At 41.8% G+C, this 8,919-nt stretch overlaps 2 non-coding genes across 2 annotated transcripts; one reads left to right on the top strand and one right to left on the bottom strand.

Annotated features, from left to right (window-relative positions):
* Window positions 1–2,263: 2,263 nt before the first annotated feature.
* On the bottom strand, window positions 2,264–2,335 carry TRNAD-GUC (transfer RNA aspartic acid (anticodon GUC)). Its single transcript has one exon. It is a non-coding gene; the product is annotated as a tRNA-Asp (tRNA).
* A 220-nt stretch (window positions 2,336–2,555) lies between these two features.
* Window positions 2,556–2,629, top strand: TRNAI-AAU (transfer RNA isoleucine (anticodon AAU)). The gene has a single exon. It is a non-coding gene; the product is annotated as a tRNA-Ile (tRNA).
* The last annotated feature ends 6,290 nt before the right edge of the window (window positions 2,630–8,919 follow it).

Here is an 8,919-nt window from a genome sequence, read left to right as displayed (position 1 = left end):
TATATGAAGGTATACTGGATATATGGAGGTATGAGAGGTTATATGAAGGTATACAGTTATACAGTTATATGGTGATGTGTGAGGTTCTATGGAGGTTTACTGGATATATGGAGGTATGTGAGGTTATATGGAGGTATACTGGATATATGGAGGTATGAGAGGTTATATGGAGGTATGATGTTATATGAAAGTATACTGGTTATATGGTGATGTGTGTGGTTATATGGAGGTATACTGGTTATATGGTGATGTGTGTGGTTATATGGAGGTATACTGGTTATGATAATGTGTGAGGGTTATATGGAGGTATACTGGTTATATGGTGATGTGTGAGGTTCTATGGAGGTATACTGGTTATATGGTGATGTGTGAGGTTCTATGGAGGTATACTGGTTATATGGTGATGTGTGAGGGTTATATGGAGGTATACTGGTTATATGGTGATGTGTGAGGTTCTATGGAGGTATACTGGATATATGGGGGTATGAGAGATTATATGGAGGTATACTGGATATATGGAGGTATGAGGTTATATGGAAGTATACTGGATATATGGAGGTATGAGAGGTTATATGAAAGTATACTGGTTATATGGTGATGTGTGTTGTTATATGGAGGTATACTGGTTATGATAATGTGTGAGGTTATATGGAGTTATACTGGATATATGGAGGTATGAGAGGTTATATAAAGGTATACTGGTTATATGGAGGTATGAGAGGTTATATGGAGGTATGAGAGGTTATATGAAAGTATACAGGTTATATGGTGATGTGTGTGGTTATATGGAGGCATACTGGATATGATAATGTGTGAGGGTTATATGGAGGTATACTGGTTATATGGAGGTATGAGGTTATATGGAGGTATACTGGTTATATGGTGATGTGTGAGGTTATATGGAAGTATACTGGTTATATGGTGATGTGTGTGGTTATATGGAAGTATACTGGTTATATGGTGATGTGTGTGGTTATATGGAGGTATACTGGTTATATGGTGATGTGTGAGGTTCTATGGAGGTATACTGGATATATGGGGGTATGAGAGGTTATATGGAAGTATACTGGATATATGGAGGTATGAGAGGTTATATGGAGGTATACTGGTTATGATAATGTGTGAGGTTATATGGAGGTATACTGGATATATGGAGGTATGTGAGGTTATATGAAGGTATACTGGATTTATGGAGGTATGAGAGGTTATATGGAGGTATACTGGATATATGGAGGTATAAGGTAATATGAAAGTATACTGGTTATATGGTGATGTGTGTGGTTATATGGAGGTATACTGGTTATGATAATGTGTGAGGGTTATATGGAGGTATACTGGATATATGGAGGTATGAGAGGTTATATGGAGGTATACTGGTTATATGGTGATATGCGAGGTTATATGGAGGAATACTGATTATGGAGTGGGTAGCCTTAGCAGCTTTATAACATGACAGGCGGGGCGGGGCGGGGGATACTTACAACTATATTAAGGAGGAATTGCTATGTTAACAATCAGAGCTTGTGTGTATATCTGTTCTTTGCCATGTTTGTAAGATAACCTGCCCTATATCTGTGTTTGTATATTTACATATAGTAAAAGTAAACTGCTTATACTGAGCAATAAAACCTCTGATGTTGGTATGAACAAACAAGTTCAATGAATGGTAGTCGTAGAACTGTAGTATTTGACTCCTGTTTATATTGTCTTGAAAATGTGAAAAATTGCTAAACTGTCCCGTACTGATGACATGTTTTCAGTACGGGACAGTAGTCCCGCAGCGAGGCAGCGACTCCCAGTGTCATAGATAACGATGATGCTAGGAGCAGTTCCCTGCAGTGTGCTCAGTCTGCGGACCTTATATCACGGACTAAACACGCTCGTGTGAATCCGGTCTTAGTGACACATGTCCAATTTGAAAGATAGGGCTCTGCCAGAAAGACTAAAACTGGCTGCGGTTGTAAGGGGTTAAGTAAAAATGTAAATTTAAGTTGTAAGTGAAAAAAAAAAGTTTTCGTCTCCCGCGTGACAGGCGGGGATACTCACCACTATACTAACGAGGAACTGTTGTGCGGGTGCTCTGTGTTATTCTTCTCCGTATATTACACGTTCTGATTACTATTTACTAGAGTTGGGAAGATGATCCAGGGATTTATTCAGATTGCTGTAAAATGGAGCCTCTGTCAGAAAGACTAAATGCGGCTGCAGTGGTAAGGGGTTAATTAAAATTGTTAACGTAAGTGAAGAAAAAAAAAGTTTCAGCCTCCCCGTCGGGGAATTGAACCCCGGTCTCCCGCGTGACAGGCGGGGATACTGACCACTATACTAACGAGGAATTGCTGTGAGGCTGCTCTGTGTTATTCTTCTTTGTATATAACAATTTACTAGAGTTAGAAAGTCGATCCAGGGATTTACTCTGATTGCCGTATTTGGAAGGAACTTTTCCCCATATGAGGCAATTGGCATCAACATCATTGTGAATTCTGCCTTCAGTATGAAAACGGTAGAAATATATTTGCCCTTGTGGATGTCTCTCCTGTTTTAGTCACATAGTTGGCCGGTTAGCTCAGTTGGTTAGAGCGTGGTGCTAATAACGCCAAGGTCGCGGGTTCGATCCCCGTACTGGCCACATATTTTAGACAATTAAACACTTTTTAAACAAATGTTGTTTTTATAATAGTGGTGTTTTTTTGTTTTTTTTAGCTGCAGCTATAAATCTCACTGCAAAAAGTCTATATATACCCCTGGCCTTAGGCTGGGGTTACACGGCAACTTTGGTTGTGCAACATTGCAAGTAATTCATGTAAATTTGGTCGTGTCACTACATGCTACTTCAGATGACATTTGCAAAAAAAACCTTTATTTTTGGCTGTAGGCCACAAATCACGAGCGACTTCGTGCATTAAATGCAATTTAAGCCACGTACGACTCATTTGCGTCTTTTTTTTATCTTGGTTTCCTAAATCACACATATATTGCAACCAGATTACACCCTAAAATATTCATATGACTTCAATGCGTTTATGGAGCCTTAGGGAATGAGATTTTTAGGGATCATTTTTGATAAATAACTTATGTCGGTTGGTAACTTATGCAGTTTAACCCCTTCCCGACATCCGCCATATATATACGGCGCACGCTGGGTGTGGCAATATGGAGCGGACTCACGGGCTGAGCCCGCTCCATAGAGCGAGTGTGTCGGCTGTGTGTTAGAGCCGACGCTTCCGGGTAACGAGCGGGATCCCGTACGATCGCAATCCCGCTTTTTTGACCCGTTAAATGCCGCTTTCAATACTGATCGCGCCATTTAAATGACCAAAAATGGGGGCGGCCCCCTGTAAAGTCCCAATGCCCCCCCCCCCCCCCCCCCGCGCGGCAAGTTTGGGGGGAGCCGTTGGTTGGTACGGCTGCCTGGGGGCCTGACGAAGTCCCCCAGGTCCGCCATCTCTGTACTCCTATGAAGCTCTGCCACCGGCAGGGCTTCATAGGAGACTCAGAAATGCGATATACTGCAATACACTAGTATTGCAGTATATCGTGCAAGCGATCTAACGATCGCTGGTTAAAGTCCCCTAGGGGGACTGGTAAAAAAACAGTAAAATAACGTTTTTTTTAACAAATAAAAAAATTAAAAGCTCCAAAAAAAAAACCTTTTCCCATTTTCTCTCAAGCACAATGTAAAAATATTGAAAAAGCTAACATAATTGGTATCAAAGCAGCCATAAAAGTCTGAACTATTACAAGATATCATTATTTAGTCCGCACGGTGAACGCCGTAAAAAAATTAAAAACATCTGAATTGCTGTTTTTTTGTCCCTTCTTCTCCCACAAAAAATGAAATAAAAAGTGTCACGTACCCCAAAATGGTACCAATATAAACTGCACCTCGCCCCGCAAAAAATAATCCCTCACGGCTAAATCGACTGAAACATAAAAACGTTATGGCTCTCAGAATGTGGCGACAATCAGTTTTTTCCTTGTAAAAGTAGTAAAACATAAAGAAAACTATAAATTTAGAATCACTGTAATTGTATTGACCCACAGAATAATGTTAACATGCCGTTTTTACCGTACGGTGAACGCCATAAAAACAAAACCACCCAAGAGTTTGAGGAATCGCTGTTTTTTTCCTATTCCACCCCACATATTTTTTTTCTAGTTTCCCACTACATTATATGGTACAAACAACGGTGCTGTGAAAATCTACAACTGGTCCCGCAAAAAACAAGCCCTTATACGGCAATAGTGATGGAAAAATAAAAGTTATGGCTTTTGGAAGGTGGGGAGGAAAAAACAAAAGTGAAAATCCGAAAAATTGCTGCGACGGGAAGGGGTTAACAACTGCTTGGATACTACTTTAAAGGGGTTGTCTGAGATACCATCATATTTTCAAAAACCCCTTTAATGCATGTCATTTATAAATATAAATACATTTGTAATATACTTACATTTTCCAAAGTGGCCCCGTATCCAGATCCTACCATGGGGAACTTGACTGGTGACGTCACTCTCTGCACTGGCTCTGCCGCTTTGTTGAACTTGAATTCTTTGCCGGGTATACGACACGTCACTTGTCACGTGGTGTATATCGGCTTGTTCTATTGTAAGGCGCATGGTGTTATCTCGAGAACAGCAGTGACAGCGCATGCGCATTACGTGCTGTGACGCAGAACAAGCCGATATACACCCCGTGACAAGTGACTTGTCGTATACCCGTCAAAGAATTCAAGATCAACAAAGCGGAAGAGACAGTGCAGAGAGTGACGTCACCAGTCAAGTTCCCCATGGTAGGATCTGGAAACGGGGCCACTTTGGAAAATGTAGGTATATTACAAATGTATTTATATTTATAAATTACATGCATTAAAGTTTTTTTTTTAAATATGATGGTATCTCGGACAACCCCTTTAACCACTTAACCATTAAACTAGGTTTGTTAATTCGTTTTCGGTTTGTCAAATAGAAATAATGTATGTGTTTTCTTTTTTAGCTATTTTATTTTTCATTTTCAAAACTTTCTCAGGGCCACATTGGAGTTACACACTTCTGTCCTCTACTATTTCTATAGACCAGGGGTCAGCAACCTTCAGCACTCCAGCTGTTGTGAAACTCCAACTCCCAGCATGCACTGACAGCTAAAGGCCTTATTATTCTAACCAAAGGCTGTCAGGTCATGATAGGAGTTGTAGTTTGACAACAGCTGGAGGTGGCTGACCCCTGGCACAGACAGTGCTGCAGTGTATGTGTGCTTCATGACAGCTGCAATCGATGAGAGTCAATTGATAGACAACTGTCATAGATTAATACAGTCCACAGGAAGTGATAGAGTACATTTACAATTACTTTTTGTGCAATTTTTGATGTACAGTAGGTTGCATTTATTTCAAAGACTAAAAAAAAGTATCATTTTAACCACTTGGCAATATGCCACGTACTATTACGTTGCTGTTGCCAAGGGGATGTATGGAGCGCGCTCAAGAGCTGAGCGCGCCCCATACTCAATGGGTGACGGCTGTGCTATACAGCCGACACCTCACTCAAGTGGGCGTTATTAAAATTTACTTTGATTCCGCCTGTTTAACACCTTAAATGCTGTGGTCAAACGTGACCACCGCATTTAAATTGTAAGAATTAGGGGGGCGCCCTCTCAAACACACCATCGCGCTCCCCTGCGGCGCGATCAGCTCTTTACAATGGTTGTTATAGCAGCCTGGGGGCTTACTAAAGGCCTCCAGGTCTGCCATCTTTGTACTTCTTTGGCTGGGTTCACACTACCTATTTTCAGACGTAAACGAGGCGTTTTAATACGTCGGCAAACATCTGCCCATTCATTTGAATGGATTTGCCAACGTACTGTGCCGACGACCTGTCATTACGCGTCGCTGTCAAACGACGACGTGTAACAAAGACGGCTCGTCAAAAGAAGTGCAGGACACTTCTTGAGACGTAATTGGAGTCGTTTTTCATTGATTTCAATGAAGAACAGCTCCAAATTACGGCCGTAATTGACGCCTCACAAAACACGAGTACATGCAATTATGTCTGAAATTACGGAGCTGTTTTCAACTGAAAACCGCTCCGTCATTTCAGACGTAAATGCAGTTATCGTGTGCACATAGCCTTTGAAGCTCTGCCTCTGCAGGGCTTCAAAGTAGACTGTCAGTATCACAATATACTGCAATATATTAGTATTGCAGTATATTATGCTAGCGATCCAACGATTGCTGGTTCAAGTCTCCTACAGGGACTAATAAAAAAAGTAAAAACAGTTAAATAAAGTTTTGTTATTTTTGTTTAAAAAAAAAAAGTATTAAAAGTTAAAAAAAAACCTTTTCCCGTTTTTCCCCTACAGTAATGTGAAAAAAAAATAAAAAAAATTGACATAACTGGTATCGCCATGTCCGTAAAAGTCTGAACTATCACCGTATAGCGTTGTTTAAGCCGCTTGGTCAACGCCGTAAAAAATGAAAATGAAAAAACTGAATATGACCATGTTTCCAAGGGGTTAAAGAAAAACTAATAATCAGATCCCACCGCGATTTGAACTCAGATCGCTGGATTCAGAGTCCAGATTGCTAACCATTTCACCACGGAAACCTTGATAAATGCCTTTTCTTTATGCGTTCCGGTCTTTCACGTGACAGGCGGGGATACTCACCACTATACTAAAGAGGAATTGTTACAAGAGCTTTGTGTGTTATTCCTCTCATTATATTACAGGGTATGACTACTATATACTGGAGATGGCAAGTTAATGCAGGAATTTATTCTGCTTGCCATATTTGCAAATGCATTCTGGGCATGTCATAACTCATATAAACTACAAAGGAGAAAGTCGAACATGCACAGCCACCTCTCTAACTAACTAATTTTGACATTTGTTTTCATAATATAGAAGGTTGGTCAAGAAAAAAAAACAACTAACTCCCTTCTCCAAAGACCAGGAAGTAACCCTTTAGTTGTTTACCTTTAATGCCGTTATGAAGATATAGATGCTCATGATCAGACCCCAGTTTTAAAACCACTGAATGTTCAAGATTGGCTGCATATGAGGTAACCGAGGTCTGATTGACTTCAGAACTTGCAAAGTCTTCTAAAACTCCCTTGTGTCTCATCTTAGAAGCAGATTGTAGGATAGTACAGTATATCAATTTTCCAGGGCCGATTCTATCTTTTCAGGGTGCCCCCCAGATCTTGATTGACAGCCCCAATGCTGTTCTTTGTCACTAGCAGCTTCACAAAAAAACAAAACATACCACCTATCATCTTGCTACAGATCATATAGTGACTACAGTACTTATTAGAGGCAGAATAAACATTTACATTAAGTGACTCACAGGTGACGTCTCCATCCGGTACAGACCTCTATGATAACTTGGCTTCAGCTTCTGACTTTTCAAAAATGTTTGCACCTATAAACGAAGATAAAGTTCTAATGGTGCCACACATGCCCCCTATGGTGCCCCCTAAATATAATAGCGTCATACACTGCACCTCTAATTCTAATAGAACCATACACCATGTCCCTGATTATAATAGCATCATACCCTGTGTCACACACACAGTCCCCTCTGTAGATGCTGCCCCTATATAGAGAGCCCCCTATAAACAGTGGCCCACATAGAGCCCCTGTAGAGAGTGCCCTACATAGTTCCCCCTGTAGATAGTGCCCCACATACAGCCCCCTGTAGTTAGTGCCCCACATATAGCCCCCCACTGTAGATAGTATTCCGCATATAGTCCACAACCCCTGTAGATAGTGCTCAACATATAGCCCCCACCCCTTGTAGATAGTGCTCCACATATAGCCCCCACCCCCTGTAAATAGTGCTACACATATAGCCCCCCTGTAGATAGTGCTTCACATATAGCCCACACCCCTTGTAGATAGTGCTCTAAATATAGCCCCACCTCCTGTAGATAGTGCTCCACAAATAGCCCCTCACACGTTTAACAGAAAGAAAACTTTACATACCCACCTAAACCCGTTCCTGTGCCATCCTCTTGCAGTGCAGGCCTCCTCTCTACTGAGGAGGTCTGCTGGGGCTGAACGACGCAAGCGGCACGATGACGTCATCGTGCCATTTGAGTCGTTAAAAGGCGCTGAGTGTTAGGGCAACTTATTCTGCCCAGCCATTCAGCACATTTTAACGTTGATTCGTTAAAAGGCACTGCTTGGCAGGCTGCTTTGTCCTGTCATTCAACATCGCAAGCGGCGCGGTGATGTAATTGTGCCGCGATGATGTAATTGCGCCGCTTGCATCGTTAAAAGGTGGTGAGTGGCAGGGCAAGTCTTTCTGCTCAGTCAATCAGCGCCTTTCAATGTTGCGTCAGCCTTGCCATGTCATTCAACGACAAAAGTGCTGCTTACACCATTGAAGGGCCCTGAGTAGCGGGGCACTGTCCATTTTCCGCCATTTAGCACTTGTGCATGTAATTGTATCTGTCCTAAAGACGCAGGTACAATTATAGTGCAGGAGAGGGTGGCGGCGACTCATGAACGGCGCGGCCCTGAATCTGTCCCGTAACATGTATGCAGCTTGAGGGTAGATTATATAATTCTCATAGATGGGCAGTTAGCTCAGTTGGTTAGAGCGTGGTGCTAATAGTGATTCAGCGAATTTAACAGGCTGATCCCTTCCCACACCTTGACGTAACTGCATGTCCAGGTGAGCAGTAACTTCATGCAGTTACGTCTCCATTTTAAATGCTAACCGCCTCGCTGCGATATACCACAGTGGCGGTTAACTTCACTGAGCGTCTGCGCCTATCTCCAGGCAGAGTACAAGGGACCAATCAGAGCGACCCCTTGTCGAAGGTCGCTTCGATTGGTTAGTCTGTACAGACGTACCAATCGGAGATTAGATGTGCAGAAAATATGTTTAAAGGCTCTGATCTCCTCTGTTGGTGTATAAAAGT

Source organism: Rhinoderma darwinii, assembly GCF_050947455.1.
Source record: "Rhinoderma darwinii isolate aRhiDar2 chromosome 3 unlocalized genomic scaffold, aRhiDar2.hap1 SUPER_3_unloc_4, whole genome shotgun sequence".
Lineage (NCBI taxonomy): Eukaryota > Metazoa > Chordata > Amphibia > Anura > Rhinodermatidae > Rhinoderma > Rhinoderma darwinii.
The sequence above is the reverse complement of the archived record's forward strand: the minus strand, read 5'-3'. Positions and strand labels throughout refer to the sequence as shown.